This window comes from Amblyomma mixtum, chromosome 8, assembly GCF_055824585.1.
Source record: "Amblyomma mixtum isolate Tamu chromosome 8, ASM5582458v1, whole genome shotgun sequence".
In the NCBI taxonomy this organism is placed as follows: Eukaryota; Metazoa; Arthropoda; class Arachnida; order Ixodida; family Ixodidae; genus Amblyomma; species Amblyomma mixtum.
Window position 1 is genome coordinate 68,175,522 of NC_143019.1, and position 19,373 is coordinate 68,194,894.

The 19,373-nt window shown below is 49.7% G+C and overlaps 1 pseudogene across 1 annotated transcript in view; it reads left to right on the plus strand.

Moving 5' to 3' along the window:
- Nucleotides 1-3,528: 3,528 nt before the first annotated feature.
- Nucleotides 3,529-19,373, plus strand: part of LOC149332849 (endothelin-converting enzyme 2-like) — a 77,186-nt pseudogene continuing 61,341 nt past the window's right edge. Inside the window, exons 1-3 of the transcript XR_016285264.1 lie at nt 3,529-3,859; nt 6,105-6,512; nt 10,882-10,992. The product of XR_016285264.1 is annotated as an endothelin-converting enzyme 2-like (transcript). The remainder of the gene's footprint in view (nt 3,860-6,104; nt 6,513-10,881; nt 10,993-19,373) is intronic.

The following is a 19,373-nucleotide window of genomic DNA, read 5'->3' on the forward strand; positions in this document are numbered from 1 at the left end:
TGTTCATTCCAAACCATCGAGCTGGCGTGGCGGAGTGGATAGCATGCTCGTCTCTCACGCCGAAGACCGGGGTTCGATTCCTGAGGTCGACCAATTTCTTAATCGGTTGTATTTATTTATATGGCCTGACTAGTAAAGCTAATTAGGCTAATTGGGTAATTAAGCAATTAACTAAGCTCAGTCCCACATACTTGGAGCATCACTATACGATCCGTTCAATTGGTTGCATGGTTACTAGCCAAAGTACAATTGGCCCCGTTTGAAATTCGCGCACTGTGACGTCACGACCGTTTCCACCAATTGAAAAGCGTGACATTTTCTGTCCACAACTGCTGCTTACAACGATGAGACATTAAAGGCTTCCGCCTTAATAACTGGAGAGCTTGCGCTGCTGTCTCTGCATTGGAGTGCATATTGCAACCGTGCAAAACGACGCAGGACGAAGAGAGGAAAGCACAGGACAAGACGCGGAACTTCAACTAAAGTTTACTACGGGAAAACCACATTTATACAGGAACCGTAATCACACCTGATAAACAGCCGAAACCATCAAATAACACAGGCATAAGGGCGCGCGTGGCACAAGTTCGCATCTAGATTAACTCTTTCTTATATAAAGATACTGAAGTGGAGCTGATGCACCGGTCATTTTTCTTTTTTTATGCAGTAGGCTTCGAAGATTTCCCTGCTACCGGTGACCGGTGCATCAGCTCCACTTCAGTATCTTTATCTAAGAAAGAGTTCAACTATCTAGATGCGAACTTATGCCACGCGCGCCCTTATGCCTGTGTTAGGGTGACCTGTGTTATTTGATGGTTTCGGCTGTTTATCAGGTGTGATTACGGTTCCTGTATAAATGTGGTTCTCCCGTAGTAAACTTTAGTTGAAGTTCCGCGTCTTGTCCTGTGCTTTCCTCTCTTCGCCCTGCGTCGTTTTGCGCGGTTGCAATATGCACTCCATTGTAAACCACCAACTAGCCCGCCTTCACTTGTTTCACGTCTGTGCATTTATCTGTTTGTCTCAAACAAATATCAATCAATGTAATCGGTCAAGCACAACCAGGTCTGAAAATGCGCAGAACACGTGAACCGCAGGATAGTCGATTTCTTTTTCTTCATCATCATCATCTTCGTCTTCATCAACCTGACTTCGCCTAGTGCAGATAAAAGGCCTCACCCATGTCTCTCAAATTAACTCTGTACTTTGCCAGAGTCGGCCGTCGTATCCCCGTAAACTTCTTAATCTCCTCCGCCTAACTAAGTTTCTGCCCCCCCTGCTACGCTTGCATCCTCTTGGAATCCACTCCGTTACCCTTAAGGACCAGCAGTTATCTTGTCTTCGCATTACATGCTCTGTCCAACCCCACTTCTTCCTCTTGAATTTGACTAGGATGTCATTAACCCTCATTTTTTCTGTTTGTTCCCTCACCCACTCTGCCCGCGTCTTCACTTCATGCCTAAGCGTGTGGCCCACGAAGTTGTCGTCACCGACTTGGAGCCCCCTCCATTCCACGGTACTCCCGAAAAGCGATTAGAAAATTTTCTGCTGATTACTGTTGCCACATTCGGCAAGACTTTTTCAGCTAACCTGTCGGAACAGATTTAAACAGACGTGTTTTTTTTTACGCGTGAGGGCGCACGGTCGCCCAAGTGAAAACGCTGAAGGCAAAAGGCGTGGCTCGCGCACACGTTCCACGAGCTCGGCGAAGAAGTACGCAGCTGCCGAATCGACTCGACGTTTCTCCACGGTTCTCCGCCGCAGCATCTTCACTCAAGTCCACGGACGAGGTGGGCCACCTACCGCTTCTTCAAGAGACCTTGGGTGAGCGGGCCGGTAGTCAGGAACTGATATCACGTTAGATGTTCTGACATTAAAGGTTGTGAGCAATAGGGCGCTCGCGGGACGTTAGGCCTACCGCGTCAGGGTAGTGCGCCGGCTGCCGCCGCTGCGGATTAATGGTTAAGGTGCTCGCCTGCTGATCCGATAGACGCGGGTTCGATGCCGGCCGCGCGGTGGCATTTCAATGGAGGCGAGATGCTAGAGGCCAGTGTTCTGTGCGGTTTCAGTGCACGGTAAAGAACCACAATTTGTCGAAATTTTCTGGAGCCCTCCACTTCTTCGTGCCTCATAGCCTGAGTCGCTTAGGGACGTTAAACCCTATAATGCTTGCGAGTCCTATTTAATGTGGCTCGGACGCCATCCCCTGACCTTCATATTTGTCACCGCAAATCCTCAGACATATGGAGTTACATACATACTTGTTGGGACAGTCCTATCATAAGACCCAGAAGAATTGAAATACGACGAAGCCTAAACAACCCTTAAAGAGTAATATGCGATAGCAGAAAAGATCTCTGCCACGCAAGTACTCCTTCTCATTCGTAGATTCATAGACCGCATGGAGTCGTCATACCTCTACTGGCCACTGCCCCGGCAGGTGGCTGCTTCGAACACAGGCACCAGTGCGGCTTGTGAATCCCACGTTGCACATCCCGTGCACATCCCGAGCACAGCCCTTAAGGCTAATATTTGCGCACATAGTTCTTAGGGAGGCTGTCTATGCCGGGTTCGATCCCGGCCGCGGCGTTTGAGTTTCTTTGGAGCAGAAATTCTAGAGGCCGTGTACTGTGCGATGTCAGTGCACGTTAAAGAACTCCAAGTGGTCGAAATTTTCGAAGCCCTTCACTACGGCGTCTGTCATAGCCTTAGTCGCTTTGGGACATTAAACCCCATAAACCAAACCAAACCAAACCAAACCAAACCCTCGACCAATTAGCTAATGCGCAGTGCCACAGTGGCATAGTGACTATTGGATTGAATTTATTCGTTGGCAGGTTCCCACCAGCCCACCGTGACAGATAGGCCACCTTCTTGTTCGTAACGGCTTTTCTCCCGAACGACGCCTTTAATGCCGTGGCATCAAAACCTTTAGACTCGGACATTTCCAAAGTTGGCGGTACGAACGGTTTCAGTCTTGAAATTTGCAATGCCGCACATGTCTTGTCCCTCTGCGGCCGCTGTCTTTTTCACCGGCGCCTTTAAATACGGACCAGTGCAATCTTACGCGCATTCCCGTACCAAACATGTCCAACATTCTGAGAAAAACTTTTGAAAGTGTGAAAATTCTAAGACACTTATAAAAATATTAAAGGAAATTTCCGGAGCCCTCCACTACGGCGTCTCTCATAGCCTTAGTCGCTTTGGGACGTTAAACCCCATAAACCAACCAACCATCAGCCGCATCGAACAGTCAAGAATGCCATAGAAAACCAGTAGAGAACGCTATCGACTATAGCAAAAACGTTAGCAGAAAAAAAAATATACAAGGCTCCCGTCGCGCAATCCGAGGATATATTGATTGTTATAGTGAAATGTTCCATTATATGAAAAAATTGCGTTCATGATCGGTTTCCCACTCAAAAATGCTTTTGTCTAGAATTGTTCGGTCTGAACAGCCCATAGACGCTTCCTCTTCGAATCCTCCAGGCGAGATTTCCTTTTTATACAGAACGCGTGCGCTCAGGTTAGCATGCCAAAACCGAGCGGCAAGCACGCCCATGGAGGAAAGCGCCATCAGCACGGACCCAACCTGGACGCCCCTCCAGCTGGCTCCCCGCCGGTCCCCGGGTCTTCTGGCACCGCCATGTCCCCCGGCGTTAGCGACGCGAAGCCTTCGGACAGCAGTGCCACCGCCGCAGCCAGTGAACAGCGGAACGGAGTCCACACGGAGGCAGCCACCAGCAAAGTCCGGCAGGAATCCGCGGAGTCACTGGCCCTACGGAACACGGCTGTAGAATCTCCGCAGCCACTGGGGGAAGCGGCCACGGTGGGGTTGCCGTCACCTACGACGGCGGATCAGGTAGATTCAAATACGACTGGACCTCAGCACTGGCATTCGGGCCGATATAGGAAACTTATTGGCTAATGCCGCTCCTACAAAGGACCACAGTGAAACCATCCGTTTGCGATATTGGGCCGATTACCTGCGCTGCTTGGGTATCTGACCAGAGTATCACTCGCCTTTTATCCCTGTAATTTATTACAGTGGTATAGCGCTCTAGTGGGCTTGCTGCAGGGTAAGCCGTCCTCTGCACTACAGTACACCATAGCTTCCCGTGTTCGCGAGCTTGCCAATGAGAGCTGTGTCCAGGTAAGCTTGAGCCATACAGAGGGCGTGTACCATGATTTGAAAGGTCTCGACAGGCTGCCACATCTGGATCACGGGGGTCGGGGTAGAGTGGCCTTAACATTTGGACGGTAGGCGCGTTCGATATTCACCTATCAACGTCGATTCTTCTCAACGCTGAACGGCCTAGGTGTACTGTGCGATAGAATCGAACCTTTTTTCCAACACGGGCAAAGGAGCCATCGCCGTTCTCATTGAAGTAATTTAGAGAGTAATGGTAAGTCGGGCTAGTTTGAGAGCTTTGTGTTCTAAGATCGCAAATACTTGTATATGTAATTGTAGATTGCGTAATATTGAAGGATTGCTATACTATTAGTGTTCCCAGAAGCTTATCTTTTATAGAAGCTTATTATAAGTCTTGAGTAAATTATTTGTTTCGTCGAGCTTGTTTGCAACGTCTTTTCATACTAATTTGTTCTACTTCAAGGGCGCCCTACAGCGAATCCTCCTTGAAGTTGGAGGATGAGTTATAAAGTAATGTGGGGCGATGATATGATGATGTTTTTGGTCTACAGGCAGCTATCAACAGGACCACGGCAGATGGAGAGCATTGGGAGTCATATAATCGGACCATATTAGTGTGCCGTGGATGAAATGCAGCTGACAGTGATGATGATGATGATGATGTGATGAAAGGAAGTTAATAAAGAAACTGGAGGGGACACTAAGGCTCTGCCTTAAGGGTATGACACGACAGCGTTAATGGGTTAATGCCCACATATGAGGAATTGGCCATCCTCTACTTATTATTCATAGATCCCTGGGAGTCCTCACACAACTCTTGGAGAAGTGGTGCAGCGGTTAAGAGACGCACCACTGCCCTGTGATGGCAGATGCTGGCACTAGGGGGCTACTGCGGTCCTGGTTGCTCTTCCCGAGCAACCTCTCGCGTTTGATCATTAATTTAACTGCCATCTGCCACGGTGGTCAGTTTGCCCACAATCCGGTGGGAATGTTGTGATGACGCCACAAGTTCACGCGACCTAGGTAACCCGCGTAAGACTCTTCTCCGGGCGTTCATCGCTCGCAACGCCGCTTAACGCTATAGCTTTAAAATAAAACAAGGGTGACACGCCGGCATAGTCTCTTCAGTGTACACAGTGCTGCCAAAGCGGAAGGAGAAATTAGATCTAGGAGACTGCGTGGCTTATCTTTCATTATTGATGTGTGGCAGGACCCGACGAGTCTTACTTCGTGCTACGTACCGAAGGACAAAAGTAAAGCTTTCATTACAGTTCCGCCTTGTGTAAGGAGGCAGCAGCGAATAAAAGGATGGCATGTTTCGTGTTAAAACATGGGGGTTGGGAGCCAGTGTGTGGGCGGAGTCGGACATGTGGGAGAGAAAGAAGAGGTGGTATTGGGCGCCCAAGAGATCTGAGTCCTGTAAAAAGTGTTAGTTTGGATGTAGGGATAGCCTCAATAAGTTCGTAGTGTGTTTCAGTTTTTCCTAGCTGGAGGAGGCAGGAATCCCGAAGGCGTGGTCCATGGGCTAGGTGCTACCTTTCGCGCCTTGCGTGAAAGTGATCCCCTAGAGTGAAGGCAGTGCAGGTGAGGAGACTGCACACAAAGTCGAGAATTGAGAGGGGCACCGGTTATAGCGAATTATTCTATTTTAGGCCACGATATTTGTTACTATCATTGGCTCGTTGAAGGGCTGGTCTGGCCCAGATTACACGACTACTGCCAAGTGTCGGAAAGTCTTTGATTGGCTCGATTGTAAAGGTTGGCAGGAAAGGAATAAATATCATTGCGGGCGACGTCAAGATGGCATTTGTGTTGCCAGTGTTTTATTGCGATGTCGCACACTGAGGGAATATGGACATGAAATATACCCCAAGTGCCTTCGGCCGCGTGCTTATCCTGCTGTCTCTTTTCTTCATCGTTAACAATATCGCTATCTCCACAATTCCTGCAACAGATGGCGTTGTCGAAAAGAGGCGGCAAACGACACAAAGGAGAGAAGCATCGGGAAAAAATACGTGGCAGCAAGGACGAAGACATCGAGAAGGTGCAGCTGCCTGGCACACTTCGGCAGTCTCCCGCTGACACCGAAGCGCACGACGGCATTGCGGCCACCAACGCCGCCACGACCAACGCACTGAAAGAAACCAGCGGAGAGGGCGCCACCGACAAGTGTAAGGGCGAAGCCCCGGAAGCGGCAGTTCCAGAGCCCCCCGCCTTAGGCAGCACGGACGGACGACAAAAGCAGATGCAGCAGATGTCCAGTCAGCCACTCTCTCCTCAAGGGGAGCCCAGAGAACCGTCAGCATCGCATGCGGACTTCCCGGTGTCCGTCACCGCTGGTCATGGAACCGAGACGCGCACGGTAAATCTTTTATTTGAATGCATGTCGATTCTTTTGTTTTTTCTTAGAGGGCTGTCGATGTCCTGGCGGTAGGAGTACGTCTATCTGTGCCAAGTAGTCACGGCACGTCCAGTGCTCGGGAAATAAATTACCCGAATAAGAATAAGCGCAATAAGAAATTACCCGAATAAGAATAATTACCCGAATAAGAATAAGCGCAATTTCTCCCGCTACCAAATAGAAATTTTTCTAATGACCGACGTTTGCGCATATTCTTAGAGAAGAGAATATACTAGATGTAAAGGGTCGATCACACTTAGCGGGAACACGGCTCCGCGTGAAGTCTGTTTTGCCCTTAATGTATATGTAGAGGGTGAGGAGGGTATTTTTCTTTCGCTACGCTGAGGTCGACGGGAGCATCTATTTTAAAGAGTCCGTGGTAAGCCTGGTCGGGCAGGCTCTCGTCTGGAGCAATGGCAATGGGGCTAAGGGAATAGGAATGTTATTCTTTAGGCTTCGGCTCATAACGAGATGCCCCCAAGGAGTGGAGGTGTGGTCTTGACGACTCATGGGACAGCCGACACAACCGTGTCGTAGCACCGCTTGAAGCTGTGGACATGCACAGTCTCGCGGCCGCGTCCGCAAAGATCGGGAGATTGCGTGAGTCGCTGTAGTTCAGACGTGAGCTCCATTACGTGGTAAACCTACTGGTATATGGCAAGAAGTTTCTTCGAAAGGCCGAGAGTACTGGATAGTATCTATGGACACCGAGTAACCGGGCAGAAAAGGCGTTCTAAGCTGACCGTCATCATGGCGACGTTTTTGGCGCCCATGAGTGTCTCCCGTGAGCGACAGTGCGATCGGGTGACTTGCGGGCCGAACTGGCGCAGGAGGAGTGGTGGCGTTAAAGGTGCACTGAAGAGGATTCTGAACTTGTCTTTTTGCCGCGGGAACTCGATCTACACGTTCCTAGCATTCTTAGAAACTGCAACTTATTGCCCTGTACGACCGATTTCCCTAATTAAATCGAATTAACGTCCGGCTCACGCCCTTTTTTTTTGAATTCTGCCTCGTACGATGGGCGGAGTCGACCAACGCGTGAAGTTCCTTTCAGCCAGCTCCGTGGAGGCTTTGCTTTCGCTTTATTTTGTTTTTTAGGTTTCCATGAATAAATAGTTTCATTCGCAGATAATATAGCCGCAAAATAAGCCCGCAGAAAAAAAAATACGCGCGGACTATTTGCTGCTACGGACTACTACGTGTTACTCCGCCGTTGGCAGAGCGGCAAGCCGCCACGGGACTGGGTGAAAGGCACTCCACGCGTTGGTCGACTCCGCCCACCGTACGAGGCAGAATTCAAAAAAAAGGGCGGGAGCCGGCCGTGAATTCGATTTAATTTGGCAAATGGGCCATACAGGGCAATAATTCGCAGTTTCTAAGAATGCTAGAAACGTGTAGATCGAGTTCCCGCGGCAAAAAGACAAGTTCAGATTCCTCTTCAGTGCACCTTTAAGGGATTGTGCGAGGTAGTGTGAGCGTCGCCCCATCCTGGGGACCATATAAAAATCCGCATGGCTGCCGAAGAGCTGAGTCAGAGACGCAACAACGGAAGCGAAGTTTCGCATTAAATGCCAGATATAGGAGCAGAGGCCTAAGATGCCCCACAGTTCCTGCGGAGCATCTTAGGCAGCTTAGGATGCATGTAGGATTCGGATATGCAGTCGCAGCACGATGTTTCACTGGATTGGGGCGGACATTCTTATTTGACAAGTGTCCTGAAACTGTCAACTCCAAAGTAGCAAACCCGCCGCGTTGGCTCTGTGGTAAGGCGCCCGTCTACCGAGCCGGACTACCCGGGTTCGAACCCGACCACGGCGGCCGCGTTTCGATGGAGCGAAACGCAAGAAGCGCCCGTGTGCTGTGCGATGTCAGTGCACGTAAAAGATCCCCAGGTGGTCGAAATTATTCTGGAGACCTCCACTACGGCACCTCTTTCTCTCTTGCCTGAGTCGCTTTGGGACGTTAAACCCCATAAACTAAACCAACCAAACTTTCATTCCCACCTTCCTCCCTTCCCTTGCGGCGCGGTTCAGGTGTCCGCCGTGATATGTGATACGGTCACAGCGCTGTTTCCTTTCATCAAAAACCAAATTACCAACCAATTTACCAAAGTAGCAAAGCGACAGTTCTAAGTTGAGCTGCACGCCGGTGTACGTTGGACAAGTCAAGGCATGCTTCAGACGAGAGGGATGAATCTCAAAGTCTGGCGGTAAGATCACAATGTCATCTAGGTAACACAGGCATGAGGCAACACAAGCCACATGCTGTTTTAGGACGATCTTTGGCTACCATGGGCCCCTTCCGGTAGTCAGAGCGTAAGCCGGGCGAAGAAGAGAGTTCAGCCTATAGTAGGCAGTACAGTAAGGTGATGATGCACGGATTTTCGCCTGATCCTATTCAGGCGGCAGTAATTGACGAAGAAATCGGTTTGGGTAGGGCATGCAATGCGAAGGCAAGATAACCGCTTGTTCTTAAGGGTAACGGAGTGGATTCCAAGAGAAGGCAATAGGAGCAGAGGGCCGCAGAAAGTTAGGCGGCCGGACGAGATTAAGAAGCTTGCGTGCATACGGTGGCCGCAGCTGGCAAGGGACAGGCTTGATTGCAGATACATGGGAGAGGCCTTTGCCAGCGGGCGTAGTCACGCTGATTATGATGTTGAACCAGCGAAGAAACAAACATAACTATCTTTATTCTTCGAAAGCACCATCAGTGAGGCCCGCAGGCTGTTAGAGGGCTGAATAGCACTGCTCTGAAGCGTGTATCGTTTCGGTTTCTCAATAACGTAATGCTGAGTGGCGAACATATGACATAGGCACTGGAGTAGTAGAACATGGGAACCGGTGTCATTGTGATGGTGACACAAGACGTGCAACTCAAAGCGGGTTGGGGAGTGTCGGAGAAGGGGCGAAATCGATCAAGTAACGCGAGAAGTTTAGCTCGTTGATTTGTTAGAATCAAGGGCTGCCGATGAAGCGAAGGTAAACGTCTGTAGACGACGTGTCGAGCGCGGTAACAGGTGTAGAGGACATCGAAGTCAAGGGGCTGGGAATCGTCAGTGTCATCGCGGCTGAGAATTCAGTCAATGGTTGGCGAGGCATTCGTCACGACGCAGGAAGCTGGGAAATGAGAACGGGTTTGAGACAACTCAGTGTGGCCAACGGAAGAGGTGAGTACCGCGTAAGGCAAGGCAAGACGCGACTAAGGAATATGGGCGATGGTATAAAATCCTATTGTCGTCACGAACAAAGTCCAAAAAGATGGGCACAACAACAAAAGCACGCACGAAGGTAGTTTCTTCGACGCCGACAGCTCTTAGAGAACCATTGGTTGGCGAGGTGTCACCGAGCGCAAATAAATCCAGGTCAGCACAGCACTATGGGTAACCGCGTTGTGGTATGACGAAGTCCCGACCAAAGGCGATGTCATGAGAACAGGAAGGCAAAAGGATGAGCTTAACTGTACGCAGAACGTCCTGAATAACTGCTCGAGTAATGTACGCTGCTGACGGCGCAATAGGCTGGATGCTTGCCGGTCTGACATCTTTGAGAGACAGGCTCGATATGCTTCACTTCAACTTTATTTTCCTTAAAGACTCCCATTTTGGGCGTATTACTTAAGAGACGGAGTTAACATAGAGATTATAACCAGTAGAAAAAGGGGAGAATCGGACGGACGACTTGAGCAACTTGGGAGGGCGAAACAAAAATGATTGATGGTCGAGGAGAGAGCCTTTCTCCTGCAGTTGTCTAGATTTGGACAATGGATATCATTCTGATAGTCACTAGATTTGGACAATGGATATCATTCTGATAGTCATGATGAGATAGCAGAATGTTCGGTCGTACCGTCCGCGGCATCTTTCACCGGTTAGATTTCTGTTCGAGGTGACCACATTTAAAAGAAGGCGCAATGCAGAATATCGGCTCGGCCCTGCTCTCTTCGGTCGCGTTCCAAAAATCTACTTGATAGAACATGAATCGGTGTCCTCCGGTATATAGTGCCAGACTGCAGATGTCTTCCTGAGACATGCCCCGGAATGAATGAATGAATGAATGAATGAATGAATGAATGAATGTATGAATGAATGAATGAATGAATGAATGAATGAATGAATGAATGAATGAATGAATGAATGAATGAATGAATGAATGAATGAAAACCTTTTGCTGTTAAACACAAGTCTTAGCGAGATCGGTGGGTATAGCTCCTAGCAAAGGGGCGGTTTTCTTGCGTTAAAATGCATCAACCTTTAATACCACCTGAAGAGATTGTGAGCACTGCAGTCGTCGGGATTGTCGCTCAACGCTGGCTAATGAATTCACTCTCGCAGGGAAAGAATCTCAGGGATCACACTGAGCAGCGGAGATCCGTACCCTCCAGCAAGCCCCGGAAGTCATCGACGGGGGACCTGCTGAAGACGATGGCCAATCTCCAGACCATTGTGAGTGAACTGCACACGCACGATTTCGCCACTGCAGACTCCTTAGGCATTGGGCGCATGCACTAAAATAAGCAGTAGTTCCAACTTAGGCTGCATGCTAAGAACAGAGCAAGGCGTCAGATGCGGGGACAGACTGACGCAACACGAGCGCTCCATTCATTTCCACAAATTTACCGGCTACACAGCGCTTCGTTGAGCTTTGTGTTGTCAGATGCAACGAAGCTTGAGGGTTCGTTGCTGGTGGATTCCTGGCCTATCTGATTTGGGATCTAGTTGCTCTTGTCGACTGTGGCGAGGGCTCCTTGTCTCAGGGGATCTCTGTTGCTAAAGCCGTCGTCGTCGCTTCGGCGGGTACGGTTCTCGCGACGAGCATCTTCTCGTATCTCTTTAAACTCTCTTCTCTCTGCACGTAGCAGAGATTCCGGCTTCTGGTTACCGCTCGCGCGGGCGGCAGTGTCCACGCTGTTTGACTGGAAGGGATTCATGGCCTTCGTTCCGTACGAGCAGTGTTGTAGGCGTTACCGAAAAAAAGTAACTAAATACGTTACTCGTTACGCTAAGAAAAAAAGAACGCGTTACCACCCTACGTTACCTTAAAAGAAATGTAAAGCGTTACCGTTACCGTTACCGAAAAAAAGTATCGCACGTTACCTTGCCGTTACTCCATAGCCATAAATTTTAATCAGAGCGTCTTCGCTGTAACTGTAAGCTATAACTCGTCTTCTCTGCAAGGCTTGTGTGGTGGCGCCGAAACAAAGAAGGACGCCAAGGTTCGTGGCCGGCGGCGTGCCACCAAATAACCCCCGTTTATTCCAGTGACGATGTTTATATACACATGAAAGTGGGTGGTGCTCGCGACGCATGACAAGAACAGCGCACTGTTTTCCAACCAAAAGATCTCAAACTCTGACGGCACGCTCATATTCTTCAAGCGAATAGTAACTCCGGATGGTCGCACTCTGCTTGCAACAGGGCCTAGGCAGAAAAAGGAGGGAGGCCGTCGTTAGTCAGTGCTGTGGGGAGTGCGTTGTTCCTTGTTCTGGCTAAGGCAGAAGGGGGGGGGGGGGGGGGAGGGGGTATGACTGACGGGAGAAAGTTGGAGCGACAGTGTTGTTCAGCAGACAATTTTTAGAAAGTTTAGTGTGAGGTAGCTCACTACTGCCCGCACAGGAATTAACAAAGGCCCATTTCCTTTTTCCTCTACTTCGGTGCTACAGCCGGTTGACTGCAATCCCCTTTTCTGTGCTGTACCATTGTACTCTTTCGTCGGCTGTCTTGGGGCCATCTTGAAGTAAAGTGGCGACATTCCTCAGTTCACTTAGAAGAGGGAACTGCTTCCACAAAGAATGCGAGAGTGTCGCCTGGGAACGAGACATTTTGGCTGGAAAACAAGCTTACGGAGAAACTGACTTACAGATTTCTGCAAATGGTCCATTGGTGGCTCGGCAAGCCTCCACTCTTTAGAGAGTTGTGTGCGAGAGTGGTTTGGGGGTGAAGACAAGTGTGTGAATGCGTGTTCGTGCTTTTTTTTTTAGTTGAGTGCGTCGTCAAGGGCAGGTGTTTTCTGGCATGCATGCGAGCCGCAACGCGGGTCGTCCAGAACACCGGTAGATTTTGTTTTTTTTGGAACATCATTTTCCGCGTTTTTTTTTCTGAAAAGGAGGCGGAGGGGGACAATTGAAACAAAAAGTAACTAGTAACGTTACACCTCACGTTACCGGAAAATGTTAACGCAAGTACGTTACCCGTTACAGTTCCGAAATCGTAACGAGTACGTTACTAAGTTACCGAAAAAAGTAACTCGTTACCGGTAACGCCGTTACTTGTAACGCGTTACCGACAACACTGCGGACGAGTACCACCTTAGATAAGGGGGTGGCGTAGGACCTGAGGATTCTGGCAGTCTATGAGATTAAGAGGCCTGCTTGCGCGTCTATGCTGGCGTATGGGGTGCTAATCGCCACGATTGGTCCTCTTCCAAGATGTTTATGGCTGGGATGAATCCTTTACTGAGCTCTATAACGCCCTGACAAAGAAAAGTTCTGTTAAAATCCAAAACTTCTAGTAGTTCCTTGCTAATCGTCCGCATACAATGTAAAATTTTGTAGCTTGAGTAAGGAAGATATGATTAACGCATAACCCAAAATAGTTTATTACTATTATTTTTTTCAAGTCTAAACTTTTAAACATAGTAACCATGCTGACACTCCGACGCTTACAATAAATCACCAGCGAAATGCAAAACTATTCCATCTCTTGCAAATGCAGCAGTACGATCATACAAATATGAATGCTTTGTAGGAATATGCAAAAATACGGAACTTTTGAATAACAAATTGAATAACATTTTTTTTCGATTCCCCGAAGTAATTGAGTAACAAACTTCAATGTTATTCGAAACAAATCGTGCTGGGTCTCATGTTTTCGAATAGGTTTCCAATAATTGGCACTAAGTTCGAATAGCACAGCTCCGCACTCTTGTTCCAACTGTTTGAAAAACGGCCCGCTCAGATGCCGCACAGGGTTCAGCGCCACGTAGCGGTCCATCCGTGTGGCGGCGTTGCAGATTGGGCGACGCAACAGGCTTCAGCCAGGTTTGGCAAACTCTTCCGTAATGCCCTACACGCGATCCCATGACTCAATTCTCGTCCTCCTCATCAGCTGATATTGGGCACTAGTTTGTTCTCTGCCTTCCTCTTTAGTCATCGATGAACTGAAAAGGTACTCAGAATGTCCTGTTGGGGATGAGGACGTTCTCACCATTTCAGGACGTTCTCAGGATGTTTGGCGTTCTCTGGGCGCTAAGAAAAGATTAGTTTCCTGCGCGTACGATATGACAGCCGTAGAGTTAATATATTGCTTTCGTGTGGCGTGTTCCCTTTCGGAGATCAGTTGTTTCGGAAGCGCCAAAAATTCTCTCGGACACAGGGAGAGCCATCGACGAGCGCTACACACGTACCACTCTAGTGGACTTCGTTTTCAGCTCAATGGAGCCATTTATTCACTGTTTTTCGTAATCCATGCGCTACAGTGTACAGTGTCCATCATCGCTGCAGTGCGTCAAGAGACCAACTCCCTATTGCAGTGCGTCAAGAGACCAACTGCGTCCCCAATTGCAGTGCGTCAAGAGACCAACTCCCTACTGCACTGTGCTTGGAGGGGCCTTCGTTCTTAATGGAAAGCTTCTTCGGCGTCCGGGGTCTTGCAAAGGATTGCGGCGGGAAATGAACGGCGACCTTGCAAGGCAGCTGTGGGCCATCGGGCGCTTTTCCGACGTTAGCATATGCGTAAGGGGGGATGGGGAGGGGGGGGGTGAAGATAGCGGCGGTGCGGTGCGTCAAAAGAGCATGTCCAAATCCCCACCTGCACTGTGCTTGGGAGGGCGGTCGTTTATAATGGACAGTCCCCTGCAAAGTGGTTGCAGCTGGAAATAAGTGGCGGCCTGACACGCCCCTATCGATCTGCCTGGTGGAGATCAGTGTTGCGTTTTAACGCAACAGTGTTAAAAGCCTCGTTGTCCAGACAATCCGGTGCAGACATTGTTGGCGTTGTTGGCGTTGTGAGCGAAAAATCACGAGCATGACTGGCAGGCGGTGCCCAGAGAGTAACCTAGGAGGCAGGTGGGCCACTTAGGTCACGTGACTTTGCGACGTCATCACAGCCTGCCCACCAGATAGTGAGCAAACTGTCCACCGTGGTAGGTGGCAGTTAAATTATAGATTGGTAGCTCGGGAAGAGCAACCTGGGTGGCACAAGGTGGTGGTACCACTGGGTGGTGGTACCTCGCCTGCCATTGCAAGGCAGTGGCGCATCGCTTAACTGCTGCACCATTGCACCAAGAGGAGCATGGGGACTACCAGGCATCTATGATTGTAAATTAGGGAATGAAGTTGTGCATATATGAAAATTAACCCACTACGCTGTACCAACATAACTAAAAAGGAGCTTAAGGGTTCCCTCCAATTTTTTGGACAGCTACAGCATCATCCCGATGTCTCACAGATTCGCAACTAGAGCATCGCAATTTCGCATGAGTATTCGTTTCGTACGAACATTTTCACAAGTATCGCTAGTGACACAAACGACCTCTTTATGTTCGATTCGGTTTTTGGTTTGGTTTCATAGCGTTTAACGTCCCAAAGCAAATGAGGAACGCCGTTGTGGAACGATTCGGAAATTTTGTCTGCATCGAAATTCGACCGCCGCAGCCAGGACCGAACCCCCTTGTGTTACGGGTCAGCAGACGACTGCCATTAGCAGCCACCGCGGCGGCCCACTCAGTTCTTAGCGGCTTTGTTATTCAAGTCGTTAGTAAATATAGCCTATCCGTATTCCCTTCGGTTTGGAAAGATTATTGTTCGCGCACCCCTAGGGTTTCTCCGCTAGAGTTTCGCTTTTCAGTGTTTTGTCTTCCGATACCTTCTGTTACTACGAGGAATACTTATACTTCTGCAAGCATAAATGAGAACTGTTCATAGTTCTACCGCCGGCATCACGTGTTTTACGCTCAGCAAGGATAGTCACTGCGAGGCGTCTCCTGCGCCATCGACTTCATATGACAGTAACAATAAAATTATGATGACCACGAAAATGCTGACTCGTTTCAGCAGTCCGAATAGACGCTGCTTCTTTCAGACCATTAAAATAAAGGTGCACTAAGGCCAAAGCAGCCTGCTCTAGTGATCAAAGCTGCTGCTTTTTCTGTCTTGTATCCGGGTGCTTGAACCTTGTTCTAACGTACACATAAAGAACACACACCTAGCTGTTTGCTTGGACGACGTCACGCAGCATGCAAATCTAACCGCTCAAATTGTACTGCCCTCTTGTGTTGTTACCCGTCTCGCCCTTCTTCAACATTTCTTTAAATGTGCTGCAAACTGCAACACAGTCGTGCCAACAAATGCTGCGTCTTGATAACAGATCCTTCCACGCCGCAGGCATCACGGTCTCCGGAGCGCTCACCCATCCAGAAACCGTCCCGTGGCCCAACCGGGACCACCATCACCACCTTTTCGGTGTGCGTTGGAACCGGCCTCCTATTCGGCACCCTAGCCATCCTTTTCGCCATCTCAAGGCAGAGGGCCACCAGCCAGAAATTCTGCCGCACGGAGGACTGCCGTCGCCACGCGGCGCTTCTCACCCAGAACCTTAACTGGAAGCTCGATCCCTGCGAAGACTATGCTGCGTTCGTCTGTTCAGCGTGGGAACCGCCTAAGGCTCATCGTGACCTGGCCAGGTCGACAATGGATGACCTGCGGTTCACCTGGTACGACCACTTCGTTGACACCCTGGAGAGAGGGTCGCTGTCGCTGCCCGCTGGCAAGAAACCGCTGGCCATGTATAAGATGTGCGCAAAAAACTTCCCTAAGAACGCTTCGCAGATTGCGTTAATCCGCGACAAGTTAAAGGAGTACGGTATCAACTGGCCAGGAGCTCCCGAAGAGACGCTGACGCCGTTGGGAATGTTAGTCTCCGTCACTTACCAGTGGCAGTGGTCTTTCTGGATCACGGTGAACGTGCTGCGCCCGTCGTCATCTGGGAAGCGTCGCGTCTTTGTTAGTCCGGGACTATACCTACCCATAATCCGGAATCACCAGCACCGAGTCGCTAATGCGTACGTCAAGTACTGGGAGCAGTTCCTCATCTTCCTCTATCCCGACAGCGCTACTCGGCCGCCACTAACCCAAAAGACCGTCGATGAGATGCGCAGAATGGAAGGAGACATAATCGACACCCTGTACAATGTGTCCACATCCACCAGGAAGACGCCAGGTCTCTTCTCCTTCGGCGAGATCAGCTCCCACGTACCAAATGTATCTTCGACCGAGTGGACCCAGGGCTTCCAAGATGGTCTTTTGCTCCAGCCGGAACTAAGTGTTCACGACGAGGTTATTGTCACCGACGTGTCGCTTCTTCAGACAGTGGCGAAAATTTTCGACAAATACAACGCAATTCTGCTGAAGAAGCACATAGCGTGGCTTATCGTGCAGTATTTCAGTATAGTTGCCGACTATTCCGCCCTCGTTCGCTATTACGGCAGCCAAGAGATTGCTGAACTGCTGCTTCCGGTATACTGTGCACACCACGTGGAAGCCTCGTTCAAGGTTCTCGTTCTCGGACTCGCCTACTTCACGAGGTTCACTGACCGTGACCGCGAGACCATAAACACCGGCTTCAATCGCCTTATCTCGGCTGCCGTGGAGAGGACACAAAATGCTCAATGGATGGACGACCGCAGCAAAGCATTGGTGACGGACAAGCTCTTGGCAGAGAAAAATGCGCTTTGGCCTCCGGCCTCACTCCTCGAGGACGATGTGCTGGAAAAAATTTACGCCGTCTTTCCTGAGAAAGAGCCATCCTACGCCCACTATTGGGTCGAAACACGACAGGCGGCAAGAGCTATGAACAAGACGTCGGAATATGACGAGGCTATGCTGCTGCTGGGCAACCACTTCCCGGACTACGCCGACTACGACTACGTCTCTAACGCCGCCAAGCTGGCAGTCGGCATAGCGAACGCCCCCGCGTACTACAGTGGTGGGACCAATGCCATGTTGTACGGTGGCCTCCTCTTCCTGATGGCCATGCAGCTGGTCAAGGCTCTGGACAGCGAAGGAATCAGGTGGGCGGCCAACGGGACCATGGTAGACGGCACCATCCTGTCCAATTCGACGCTGGCAGCATTCCTCGCTCGCGAACAGTGTCAGCATGAGCCGGGAAAGGCGAGCGTGTTCCCCGAAGTGCCCGCCCTGGAAGTCGTATTCTCCGCTTTCAATAAGTCTCGTTTAGTGTCCGACGGCGGCGACTCGGCACTCAGTGAGAAGCTACCCGAAGAGCGCGTCTTCTTCATGACCTTGTGTTTCCTCACCTGTGCGAGCGCTGGTGACAGGAACCCCAGTGCGGCAGACTGCAACAAGGTCGTGAGGAATTCTCACTTCTTCGCCCAGGCGTACAAATGTCCGCGAGGAAGCAAGATGAACCCAGAGAACAAATGTTCCTTTTTTTAAGCAAACTAATTAACGTTACTCTTCTGCAATTATAGCTGCAGTAAAATGTCTCAAGAATACACGCGTTTTATTTTTGTCACATACCTTATTCCTCTATATTCAGCCTGTTGTCTTCATATGCTACTTTTGAAAGCACAGAAGTTGCATCGCTGTTGACTTTCTTGGCTGGACGTTATGGGGGACTTGTCGCAATCTGTTGTACGACTCTTGCGCGGACATGTAACAGGAAGCGCAGTGTCGCTTTTTTTCGTTGTTTTCGTTTGCTGCGCTGTTGGGCCTCATTGGCATGGTTGTGGTGGGGTTTGTGCACAATGATGATGTTTGTGATAAGCGAGTGTGACTGTGTATTGCCTCTTACGGTTTGGGTAGCGTGTGCCGAGTGACTGCAGTGAACCAATTTGCTTGTGGTGACAGTAACATTGATGGTGGACTTTATTTTGTGCTCGCATAAACTGTAGAATTACGTTAACTCCTGTGCTGCCGCAAAACCGTGGAAGCAGTCCAGTTGGAGAGGTTGCTAGTGAAGAGTGGTGCTACTGCTTTTCAAGGCTTGAAAGGTTGTTCGCGTGTCCCCTGCGTACCTTGGGCGCGCGGTGCAGCGCTAGCATGAAGCCACGACAGATGCCTAACACCCGTGTTACCCCTTCACAGCTATATGAACTTGTGCTGTTAGTGCTGTTAGTGCTCACTATCGGACATATCTGCACATCATGCTTAGTCGTGAAAAGTTTTCAGCGGATCCCCGCATCCAATAACAAGGTGGTAGTTCGCAGGGCGTATCAGGACAGCGGACAACATGCATTTGGGATACCTTACTATAGTTTAGCCGAAGGCAGTGTACGCAGGCGTTCGCAACCATGAGCAGCCTGTTCTAAGCGGAGCAAATCTGCATACATGCGGTGTAATTAATGTAATTAAAATGATGTCTATTTCACGCGATGCTGCGTGGTGTCGGCTCTTGCAAAGCCTTGCAGTTTTCCCTAGCAAAAGCTCCATCTGTTAAAAACAAGCAAACTAACATGCCTCTGTAGATTAAAACTGTCACCTAATCGCTCGCCTCGATGGCAGGGCACTACCGGAAAGTACAGCGACGTGCAGTCTAACGGAATTCTACACTGTGCTCTAACATCGTGGGAACGTCAAGGTAGCGCACAATAGAGATCTTCCCATTGAGTAATGCAAATAAAGGCGCGTTCTCTTTACTGTTTCGGGCACTTGCGAAAGAGTTCCGTTATCACTTCCTGCGTGCTTGCTCAAGGTGGGCGAGGAACAGAAGGCGACATCTACCGGGAGCCCTTTTTGCAGTACCCAAATTCGCCATTTTCTATAAATGCGCCGCTTCGTTACCAGGTTTCCCCGATTGAGCCGAGACCC